The sequence below is a fragment of the Camelus dromedarius genome, chromosome 6, assembly GCF_036321535.1.
Source record: "Camelus dromedarius isolate mCamDro1 chromosome 6, mCamDro1.pat, whole genome shotgun sequence".
Classification (NCBI taxonomy): Eukaryota; Metazoa; Chordata; class Mammalia; order Artiodactyla; family Camelidae; genus Camelus; species Camelus dromedarius.
Window position 1 is genome coordinate 21,920,554 of NC_087441.1, and position 12,718 is coordinate 21,933,271.

The following is a 12,718-nucleotide window of genomic DNA, read 5'->3' on the forward strand; positions in this document are numbered from 1 at the left end:
GTTTGTGAAAACAGGTTTTCTTGTAAGCCTTTGACTCTTGCTGAGGACAAAATAATTAGCCTTTTGCAGTGATAATTTAATATCTGTCTGAAATATGCAGCCTCTCACTTTTCTCCCCTTTCCTTTCCAACTCCATTCTCTGTTTCTTGAGTAATTTTAGAGATTAATTTTAAAAAAAAGTTTTATTTTTCTGTACACATTCTAGGAATATCTAGCCCAGATACACAGAAGAATTTCCGAAAACAAAAACAAACTGCTCTTCATGTTGTGTTTTTCAACTTGCCAAAACTGTAAATAAGAAGAAAAAGTTTGGCTGCGGGTTTGGATAATGGTCTTGTTAGATAAAAAGATAAGCCAGGCATTTAGAGTTTTCAACATGAATTCACAATCTTAATTAATTTTTCTATTATATAAATACAGGGGTTAATTTGTATTTTTAAATACACGCAATATAAATAGATGATTACTTAGATAAGTTAGAATGGTTAATTTTAGCTTAAAATAATTTTAGTCTTCTCCATAATATCACAACCAGAAAATGTAATGTGAGCACAATATTTTAATTCATACATGGTTTGTGCTTAATTTCTCATGTTTTAAACTTTTCAAAAATCTTACTTTAGTTCCATGAGTCCATTAAATTATTAGTTTTACAAATAGTTTAGATTACAAAAAACCTAAAATATGTTTAACTAAATGAAACTGAATAATAGATATCTTTTTAAAAATTATCTATTCTTATAATGCTGTAAATCACAAGGATTTAATGTGTCAACTTAATTCATAATTTCCAGGTTTGTAGTCAACTTTAAGACCTTAGCTTAATGCTAAATTTTAATTAATAAATTATTTTTTCATAGACAAGTTTTAAATAGGAATCATTAATAATTGTTTTAAATAAACCCCTTTTTCTTATTTTTATATATGGAATTAGTATATATTAAAAGTATATACAAATCCCTTAAATGCAATTATTCATATGTTTATTTTGTCAACCTGAAATACGTTAGAGCTGTATAAACTGTGCTCATGGGGAAGAAAATAGCTAGATAATTATTGATATACTACCTTCTATTTTTTTTCTGTTGTTCACAAAAACAGAAGTTGGCTCCTTTAGTAAAAGGTTGTAATGAATATAAATGATTACAGAGAAACAGGAATGTCTCTATAAGAAGATGAATTTTGCCTTTTCTCTAAGCAACTTGTTCTAGTTTATTGAAATGGTATTGTTAAAATGATATATACATACTGATTATGTAAGGTGATTAATTATATTTGACAGATAAGATTAAAAGCTTTAAATTCATCATCTCCTTGTATAGATGTATATATATCAACATACACATAAAAAGATACACTAAGATTAATTCAAAGACTTATAAATAATAAAATAAGATAAATTCAACAGTATACTGCAAATGCAAAATCTCCATGACAAGAAAATTTTGCTTATCTGACAAGATCATATCAGGTACTGTTAATAACAAATGTAACAGTAAAACTCTAGGGTGTTGGTCCTTAGATTTACATGGGAAATACAAACATCTCTGAATCATGTTCCATCCAGAAAAATTCTTAGGAATGGTCCAAAAGCAAGCAGATGACATTTGGGAAGAGAAAGCTTCCACTCAAAGCTTTTGTATAAAAATTGTAACCAGCTTCTATGCAAGACCCACAAGCAAGAGCCATAACTGTCACACTTCAATCTGCATGCTTTGGTTTTCATTTTCACAGTGATTTTTCTTTCTTCTTAGCTGTTAGGAGATTCTGGATATTCAGCAGACATTTGCTATCTCTTAACTGTGATATTTATAGCAGTCCTATCCTTAATATTGCCGTCAGTATTCTTAGTCACTCATTAGTATAAATTCAATGCCTGGCTGTAATTTACTTATGACTTGGTGAAAAACACACAATCAGACTGACTGTAGGGTTTGTGCTCATTTTCCTGCAAGTCACCCAGTTTGCTTTAATGAGTCACTTGTATATTAATCTGCTGGTTTCCTTAGTGATTGGACTAACCATTAAACAACTTTTTATATTAAAAATATATGTACACCAAAAAGATAGATATCTAAAATTCTCTATTATGTCAAACCTAAAAAGGCAAGTTTCACAGAAACCACCTCATTTAGAACCTTTAAAGGAACTAGACTCTGTGAAAAGCTAGGGAAAAGAAACCATATTTGGAAGATATCTTACTTTATAGACCCCACCAAAAAGACATACCACTTAAGCTGTGCTCTAAACTCTCTGTCTTCAGATCTACTTGATGAACTCTATACTATAAACGTATCATCTGGCATAGGACCATGCTTCATAAGTGGCACCAAACTATTATAATGCTATCTGAAAACCACATGGGAATATTTTGACTAAAAACATATCATTGTGTGGTCTCCTGGCATTCGTTTTGCAGCACAGAAATTTCTTGCCTATTACCTAGGAATTGGACATGCATCTGTTATCCTGGTAAACTGACACCTCCCTTCAGTATAGCCTTGATATCCAAGGGCCTTTTGGCTTGTCAATTTTTCATTTCCAGAAGAGAGGTCTGGACATAGTTCAAAGACAAACGTTGAGCCTTCAATTATGTTAAAAAAAGAAAACTTTAGTCATTGAAAGGAAATTTGGACTAAATTTGGACAAAAAAGGATTTGTCTCAAATCCTCTTTCTTTCATGTTTTTCAAGGAACCCAAAAAGTGAGGGAAATCATGTGTGTTATGGTTCAGAGAACAGCAGGTGGACTGGACCACTTCACTGAGACTGTGTTAGTTTCCTACTACTTGTGTGACAAATACCACCAACTTAGTGGCTTACAACAGCACTAATGTATCATCTTCTGGAAGTCAGAAGGCCAAAATGCATTACGTGGGGTAAAATCAAGGTGTTGGCACGGCTGCAATCCTTCTGAAGTCTCTAGAAGAAAACCCATCTCCTGGCCTTTTCCAGCTCCAGAGGCTTCCTGTATTCATTGGCTCAGGGCCTCCTATTTTAAAAGTCAACAATCTCATCACTCAGACCTCTGCTTCTATTGTCACAGCTCTTCTCTGACTATCCCGTTTTGCTTTTTCACTTATAAGGAGCCTTGTCATTATACTGGGCCCACAGTATAATCCAAAGGAAAAACAATTCCTCACCTTAAAGTTAACTGATTAGCCACCTTAATCCTTCTGCAACCCTAGTTCTCCCTTGCCAAGTAACTAGCATATTCAGAGGTGCCAGGAATTAGGAGATGAGCATCTTTGGGGGCCTTTATTCTGCCTACCATAAAGGCCAAGAGGATCACAAAAATTTCACAGTGGTGGTTCAAGATAGAACCACTTGAAACACTGGGTGTCCAGGTAGACTATGTGCTGACTTGAGGAAAGAGTGCTGCGTTTACATCTTTACCTATCTCTCAAGTATGTTACTAATAAATGTTGGAAACCACAAAATCATGAAATAATGTGACCTGGTTAATATTCCTTATATGATTCTATAGAGTCTTTGGATTAGAAATGGAAATCTCTTTTAATTTGGGAACTCTTGGCTTCTGGCCTAGAAATGTGCTTCCAATGGTCATAAATAATCTTTCTCTTAGTATTTATGTTACAGTTCTCAAATGTGTGATCTCCAAAGCCTTCAGTGCTACCATGTAGACAGTGTCCTGGCAAATGATCCAACAAATAATACTGCCACATGAAGAACAAGAAAATTTGCCAAATACAAAGGTAGGAACAAGTACCATCAGAAATTCTATACGGCAGTGGTACTTAAGGTATCGGTTAGGATCGATCATGTTCCCAGGTGATAATCACCTTTCTTCCAGGTTAGACTAAAGAATGACCACTAAGTAGACAGAACTGAAATCAGCTTTTCCCCTAAGTTAAATGCTACCTGGATCACTGGTTATAAATTCTCATCTCAGACACTAAGAACAAGCAAAGGTAACTTAGCTGCTTGCTTCAAAACGCATTTGCTCTTGGAAGATAAACTATAAACCAATAAAAATTGACTACTTATTACAAATAACACCTTGTTTGTCAAGAAGTTCTTCAAGATCCTTGCCTCACTGTGCTCACCAAACCAAAACTATTATGTTATGCCTACTCCCAACCAGTTCCCTGCCTTAAAAGACCTTAAGATCATTCAGCCCACTCTCTAAAGACTAGACACACTCTCCTTTGACTTTCCTCTTCTAAGACATCACTAAAATTTTGTCAAGGTAGCATTTTCCCTTTTGCTTCTGTAAGTCTAGTAGATGTAGCTTTGATGCACAACAGGTTTCTCTGGTCATGGTTTGGGGAGTTGGGAGGTGTCAGGACCAAGTCAGAAAACGACCAACTCACGGTAACTTCCCTGCTCCCATGGGGAAGTCACCCTCTGGTCAGAGGTCAAAGGAGCAGCCATTGTTGTTACCCTTTTTTGAGAACCTCCTTTATCAGACCAGCCTTGAAGTCGATGTGAGGATCCACTGAATCCTCATGCAAATCAATACACTGTCAGTCATCCTTAACACGCTGGGGTTCCAAAAAGGTTCTAAAAATTAGATTCTTGAATGTGAAAAAAATAAAATTTAGAGGGAGTTTAAGTTTCAAATAACACTGCAGTACAATATTGTATCCTATATATATTACAGCATATATTACATCCCGTTAAGTCTGTTTAAATGTATATATTGTATTTTACATTTAAATTTCCTAATTTTGCCAGGTTCCAACACTGAGAAAGTGATGCTGACTATGACAAATCTCTAATAAATCTAAAATATATATAACTAATGCATAAAGATGACTCCAACTCCCCAAGAACTCTGACTTTACTAAATTACTTCTCAATATTTTAAGCGCCTATGAAAAAGGAAATGCTTATCTTATCTAATTATGATATTAGAGCTTTTTTAGTAGAATGGTAATATCCAAGAGACTCATTTTATCAATTTTTACTGAGAATTTGTAGGTCTATAATTATGAATCAGCCAGATATACTGTGCACACTCATACTATTTTTCCTCACATAAGATTGATTCTATCATAACTAGTTCTAATTATGATGATTATTACTCAAGTAATCTAAAATCTAATTCCTCTAAAATATGAAATTTACCTAATTTATTCATGTTTGACATGTCCCAAATGAATATCTTAACCTAGCACATAATTGACAGGTTAAGAAAATAACACATGGTTCAAGCTCAGGGTGAACTGTTAAATGTCTGTAACCACTTGAACCAATCCTTTTCATACAATTCACAACCCAACATAGTAAATTAAGTCAAATCAACTCTGAGGATCTTATTTTTTTCATATGAAGTTCAAAATTCCAGGGTTTTATTGTCTGAGTACAACATAAAACAAAAAACTTAGCTCGGAAAGCAATATTTATGAGTTGAAGCTAACAGAGCTGTAACCTCAAAGGAATATTTTAACAAATAAAATTCAAAGAGCTCACCAACTTGATGCTCTCCAGCATACTGCCCTATTTTTTGCCATTTCACCCATTTGGAAGCATTCACATCCAACATCTTGACTCATATTTCAATTTGGGCTTATCCAATTGCCTCTTGAGGAAGTCCTTTCCTTTAGATATACCTAAAATAAATTATCTTACTTCACATTCAGATTAATTGATTTTTTTAGCAAAGCCTATATTCAAGTTATAAAGGATCTAAACTGAAAACTAAGCTTCCCGGTAAGGTCAGGCTAAGACAATCTAATCCCAGAGTTGACTTTGATGCAGAACAGAAAGTGACGATGGAAAAGCAAATGCACAACATATTTCAAACACTAGAGGGAGTGAAAAAAGGAGTTTAAGGTATGGAGTGTTTTGGGTTTGCAACAACTAAAACAGATTTTTCTAGTCAAAATTCAGCAATGAAATCTGCCAATGCGTGGCCAATCTTGTTATGTAACGTGAGCAATGGTGTGTCTCAGCTTACTTAGCATTGGATATTCAAGCATATTTAGGAACCATGTTTTATTTATTGCCTTGCTGTGTGACCTTAGGCAATTCATTCACCCTTTCTGGGCATCAACTCTGTGTATTAATTGAAAATAATGGAGAAAATAACATAGGTTTAAAGCTACTCATTCTCGATCTTAAATTAAATTACTAATATTCATCAAGGAAGAAGAAGGTGCTGAAAATTTGATGTGACCATTAAGTTTTCAGCAGGAAAACTGCATGATAGCTTTGCCATGTGTCTCTGCATCAACTTCATCAAAGCTTTAAATAAATATGTAATAACATTAATAAATACAAGTACATAAAATAAGAAATATTTTTCATCTTAGTGAAGATCAAAATAGATGATCAATCTTAGGTTCATGAGTTACTTTCTCAAAACAGCTTTTTCTGACATCCCCATCACCTCCTCTCCACATTAGGAAAAAGCACAGCCTTAAGAAACCAAGAAAGCTCACGATCACGTACGTGATTAAGCAAAGACGTGTTACAGAAGGAACTGCGTAATTAACGAAACAGTTCTGAGAGTGAGTGAGAACCAGATTTAAATCCCCAAACTACCTACATTTAAATTTTAGGTACGTGCTCAGCGACCTTGCACTGCTTTCAGGACTTTTCTTAACCCCTCTTTCCTTATTTATAAAATGGAGCTCATCTCTGTCTCAGGAGGTTAGCAAGGATTAAGTATGATAATGGATTAAATCCTAAACAGTAGGTTGGTAAAGAGTAGTCATTTTTTACTTGGCAAATAGTATGGTTTTTGAAAAGTATGTTAGCCAGAAAATTGGCCAACCTATTCTAGAGGTTCTAAATCCTAAGATGACTTTCAAGATTCTGTTTCTACCCTACAGTCACATGGATATGCTCATATTAATCTAAAGTGGATTCTTTCCGGACTTTCCTTGATCTTTTAAGAAAGTGCCCCCCCCCCCCAAAACAAGGTTTTCATACAGCTATATAATGACTGTCACCTGACAGAGCAATTGTAACATGCAAATGATCATAAAACACTGTAGATTATTAAATTTATTAAAGATGTGCTCCAATTAAAAAAAAAATCTGTCTAAAAATCAGTGAAATAGTCATCCTTAACCATTCGTGACTCCTTATGATGGAGAATCTGATCCTACTACTTTCTAGGCTTTTCTTCCACTAGCCTATTAACTTTCCTGCCTTCACATACAACTTTCCCTCTCTTCAAGTGTTCCCCTTAATTTAATTTCACCTTCTTCTTGAAGTCTTCTCCCATCCTTCTCGCCTTGGAACACCTGTAATCCTTTATTTGTTCCTATCATGTTGTAGTCAACATTTCCTGCCTTGTGTAACATTTATGTTCCCTTTTGTTTTATCTCTTGTACTAGAGTGCCAACTTTTGAAAGTACAGAAAGTGCTTATTCATTTTTATGTCCCTCACAGGGCTTTATATGGGATAGAAACAATATACACTGTCTGATCAAATAAATGAAACTGTTACAGAATCATTTACATTTCACTGAATGATAAGTTATTTCAAGAATTCCAAAGATCATCAATTACATATAGAAAAATAATGTTAACCTAAGTAATTCATATTTTAGATAACAGACACAGAGATGTTCATTCCATCAAATAAAATGAAAACTAGAAATACTCTCCACCCTACTTTTTGACCACTGAAGATGTGGCTTAGTTCAAAAGTTCTCCAACACACCCTTTTGTTTCCTGTTATTGGATACATCATCCTTTAAAGTTAAAAAAAAAAAAAGTGAAAAAGGCAGTATTTAATGATCGTTATCTTTGCAATAAGGTCCTGAACTATTTTGAGCAATAGGTTTTTAAAGATACCTGCAATACCACGACATCCCTCAGAATGCTGTGAGAACTGTGATGAGTGAGATTTTTACTTTTTGCAAGTCAGTCTGTTAATGGGCCACAGTTTCATAGATGCTGACAAGAGAGACATGAAACTCTTGAGTCAAAAACAAAGGAAAGTGTATTACTCAAAGCAAAAGCAGTAACCAGAGGATGATTCTTTTTACACTGGTTCTCTAGGCCTCAATTCCCACAGGGTGATACAAAGAGGGTCAAGTGCCATGTGGATACACAGTTGGTTGCAGGAGAGAAATCCTGAGTTTAGGGAACCAGATCTCTTATACTGGGCAGTAAGCGTAACTGCTCATTGCTCTGGAGAGGAAATACTTTATCTCCCAAGGCTGTAAGCAAATGTGGCCTTTGCCCCAGAGAGAGACATATTCCCTAACTGCCGCTGTTTGCTGTACAAATATCCTTGAAAAAATCATCTAGAAGAAAGACACTTTTATATAAATGATCAGAAAAGTGAGACACCTATGAATAATTGTCTCCCAACAAATGTCACTCATAGACATTCCTCAGAGTTGCAGACTGGTCTGTCATATATAGAATACAGTCAGTTCTACTATAATATAACATGGGCAGTCCCCCAAAGTGTCATCCTAGGTGACACTGTGCAATAAAAATAACAGAGCTTGTTGGGGGGTAGCTGATGTTAGGAGCACAGCACTCAGAAACTTTAGTCAATGACACATTAAACATAATATAGGAACCTAATGAAAACAATGCCATAGCTTTAAACACATTAACTAAAATATAAATGCTCCAATAAATATGACAATTTACTTTGAGAAAAAACCTGAAGTTTGCTTGTGGAAGTGAATGTTGAGAGTTTCAGTTTTGAGTTATTGTGAAGTGGTGGGAGGGGGTTATCTGAAATCAGATGGAAAGTTGTAACAACAGCTGTATGTGGGTGTGACTCACAATAAACTTGGAGGAGTGAGATAGATGGTAGATGTTTGCAGCGTGTGTGTGTGTGTGTGTGTGCGCGCATTCTGTGTTTTCCTCATGACTCAGCTGAGCTGGGTGCCACTGTCTGCTCTCACGAAGCGTTTCTCATGGATGGAATCAAATATAAAGACACAGAACATTTATGTTATGCTCAAATTACTCCCCAATACATCTATCTCAGTGAGAAAATTTGCATTTTCAAGATGAGCGTTACAGCAGAACTAACTTTATATGACGATCTGTTCACAAATAATGCATTGTTCTTATTCATTCATTAAAGCATATTTCCTACAGACCTCTATTAGCTAACATTCTTGTTAGCTTAATTTGAATCAATCTATGTACTTGAAAGTGCATTCTTTTTATTAGTTTGTGTTACCAAAATAAAGCATAATTGTGAAAATCTAGAACAATTTAGTGATTGGTGCCTCATCTTTTCCTGTTGCAATCCCGTTTCTGTCCCCAGAGTTAACTGGGTGGCAGTTCTGTGTTACCCTCCAGATGTCTGCTACCCTTTTACACGTATGAATATGTAGTTTTCTTTTTATTTTGCATCTATGAGGTTATTCAATGCTTAAGGTTCTGAGACTCATCTTTCTCATTCTGAGATTCAATATATTGCATAGATATTTCTGCTAGGACATCATTCTTTTCCTTTTTCACTTGTTTAATCTGCTTTTATTTTCTGTTGCTTTCAAAATTTTATTTTTTATTCAAGTATGTTGATTAACAATGTTAGTTTCTGGTGCACAGCAAAATGATTCAGTTATACATATACATACACATACTTTTTTCAGATTCTTTTCCATTATATGTTATTTCAAGATATTGAATATACTTCCCTGTGCTATACAGTAGGTCCTTGCTGTTTATCTATTTTATATATAGTGATGTGTATCTGTTAGTAGGACATCATCATTATCAACAGCTATATAATATTCCATTCCATACTGCTGTGAATGTAACAGCAGTTACATCAGTTAATTGTTTCTTGAAAAACAGTCCTGAAAGAGGGGGAAAAAGGTATTGGAGCTCACATCTGAATTTTATGTAGAATGACTCTGGAAATAACATTAATGGATGAAAAAGCATACAATTTTATATTTTAACAGGTATTGGCACGTTACCTAAAAATAAAGAACTTTTGAATTACACTATTATTCTTTTCTTCCGATATTTGCCAACATTAGATATTATCCATCTTTACTAATTTTTGTCAATTTGATGGCAATTTATTTTCTGTCTGTGTTTAACATAATTTATCAGTAAGAGTGAAAATTTTAATATGTTTGTTGGCTATTGCATTTCATCTCTGAATGTTTATTCATAGCCATTGCCTGCTTTTGTCATTGGACTTTTGGAGGGTATGTTTTTATAAAATATATATTTGTGGGGGATCTGTATATACTATTGTTAACAATCTGTTGTCCCTTAAATTTGGTGCAAATAATTCCCTCTAATATGTTTTATATTTTAACTGTGGCATGGTTAACTGCAAAAAAGAAAATGTTATCCCTATAAAATATTCTGAGGTGTTTCTTTTTCCTTTGTTTCCCTGATTGCAGAAGAGTCTCGAAATTAATCAGATGTTAGTAAATGAATAAATAAAGTAAGTAAGAGGGGTTAGGCATTAAAAAATACAAAGAAAGAACCAAAAAAGAAAGAGACACTGCAAAGCCAATAAGGTATAAAATGTCAATGAATGGGAAAGACATCAGCCTTGCAGTGCTTTTCTCTTAGATGAATCCTGTTAAGAGCATTATCACTAAAGCTCTTTTATCTAAGGAGGAGAAAGATTTCTAATAAAGAATAACACAAATGTATACAAATAACACTAAGATTATTTTTACCTATGTAAAGAAAATGTAAAGTGAGATATTATCATTAGGTTTAATTATAATAGCAAATAAAAGGAAATGCTACATTTGATAGGTGTGGTATTGTATATAGTGTATATTGATATATTGTATAAAGTAAAAATTCCATGAAAATGAATGTCTAGCATCATGGAATTGGTGCCAACTCAAAGTCATATTCTATTTCCTAGGTGCCCAAACCAAGCCCCAAAGAAGGGTGGTGGGATAAAAATGCTGTAGGTTAGGGTTGTTTCTAGACTCATAATAAGAAAGAAGATCAAGATGAAACAAATGATGCATAGGCTTTGAAAAACAGTCCTAGGAAGGCTGGAACGCAAATAGTTTCCACTTTATTTCATAACTTTAAAATATTTATATCTAGTTATAACTGCTGGTACCCATTCTTTATGTAAGTAAAACATAAATTTTGAAAGTAATTTAAAATTTTTTCCCCAATATGATCACTTGCATTTGCAAGGTCAGTGTTAAAAAAAAAAAAAAGAGAGAGGCCAAATTGTGACAATTCAATATCTGCCTTCTCAGATTAAGTGGAAAGAAATACACAACTCACAAGGGGCTGAAATATGCGGGGGTGTGATTATAAGACTACTGTCCCTTGAGGACCTGGTAGAAATAAGATATGTATCTCTCGAGGCCATTCCAGAGATGAGAGAAATTTAGTGAATATAAACAGATGGACACATTGCCTACGTTTCTCAGCTCCAAACATGATGTTGAGCGTAGCTCGGTTCCGTTATTGCAGTTAGGCTGCAGGGCAGTGATCTGGACCGTCTTTGTTCTCCTCAGTAAGAACTGATGCATTTCAAGTTGCTAATCAGCATTGTCAGTGCATTTGCTCAGCTAATCTTCTGGCAATGTGCGATGAACAATCTGCCTATTGACTGTCTCAGCAGTCGCTAGCCCCTCCACCCTCACCCCATGTCGAGCCTCATCTCCTTTCTGCTGGCTGCTCTTTTTCCTATTAACAAAAAGGGGGTATAAAAGCAGGCCATTCTCTTCCCCTCCCCCAAGACACAATTCTCACTCTCCTGGTGAGTTCTCTCTCCCCTCCTCTCTGCAGTTCATTCTGGAATCCAAAAAATGCTGCCTAATTCTTAGCTTGTACTTGGATAATTACTGAATTTCAACCACCTTGAGCTCCCTGCCAAACAGAGAAGCATTTCTGCTGTATTTCACAGCTGTGTGTGTGTGTGTGTCAAGAAGAACTAATTTATAATAAATAGGGACATTTTGGTAGCATCTGTCATCACTTCATCCAGAAAATACTTGTGATTAACACTTTGTATTAGGAGATAGAGCAGGCATTCAGGAAGATATTGACCTCTGTATTACTGTGATCAATATACAAATTTGCTGGTGGATTCCTTTACAACACACCCTTAAGAATGGAAGAGGGAAAATCTCTGGATTTCCTATTTTAACTATTTATTTATAATATTTAGATGGAAATATTTCCTATTTTAAATATTTATTCCTATTTATCATTAATCATCCTGCAGTAATAAAATAAAAGGCCAAATTTGCAGAGACACAGCATGAATTTACTTTTAACAGAAGGTGTAGGAGAAGCTGTCATAAAATGTACTTAATTGTAATTTTTAAAGCTACTAGCACAACACAAACTATTATTGTCTGAGACTACAAAATATGACTTTACCTGTTCATGTAAAGCTGCTCACACTCAACTTCCAGCAAATGTATTTATTTGCCAAGAATGAAGTCAGAAAGGAAATCAGATGATTTATCAACATTTCTACTTAGCCTCATCTACTGGTCCCAACCACACATAGCTCCAACTGCGTGTAACAACCACACATAGCCAGTTTTATATACATATCACTACTGTATATAAGTATCTATGAATCCAAAATAGAGAAAATAAAGTTCTCTCCGGGCAGAAGAGCACATACCACAAAGGATAGTTTGTACTTCTTGGTCCCCAGTCCCCTCCCCCTCTTCCTTCTTTCTCTTTGATTCTCTAAAGGAAATAAACACACAAATAGCACCATTGAAACTGAAAAGTTTCAGAGATAAATACACTTCTATACACTTCTCCTACCAATAGCAGAATCTTAGGAGAACAGTCATTTCT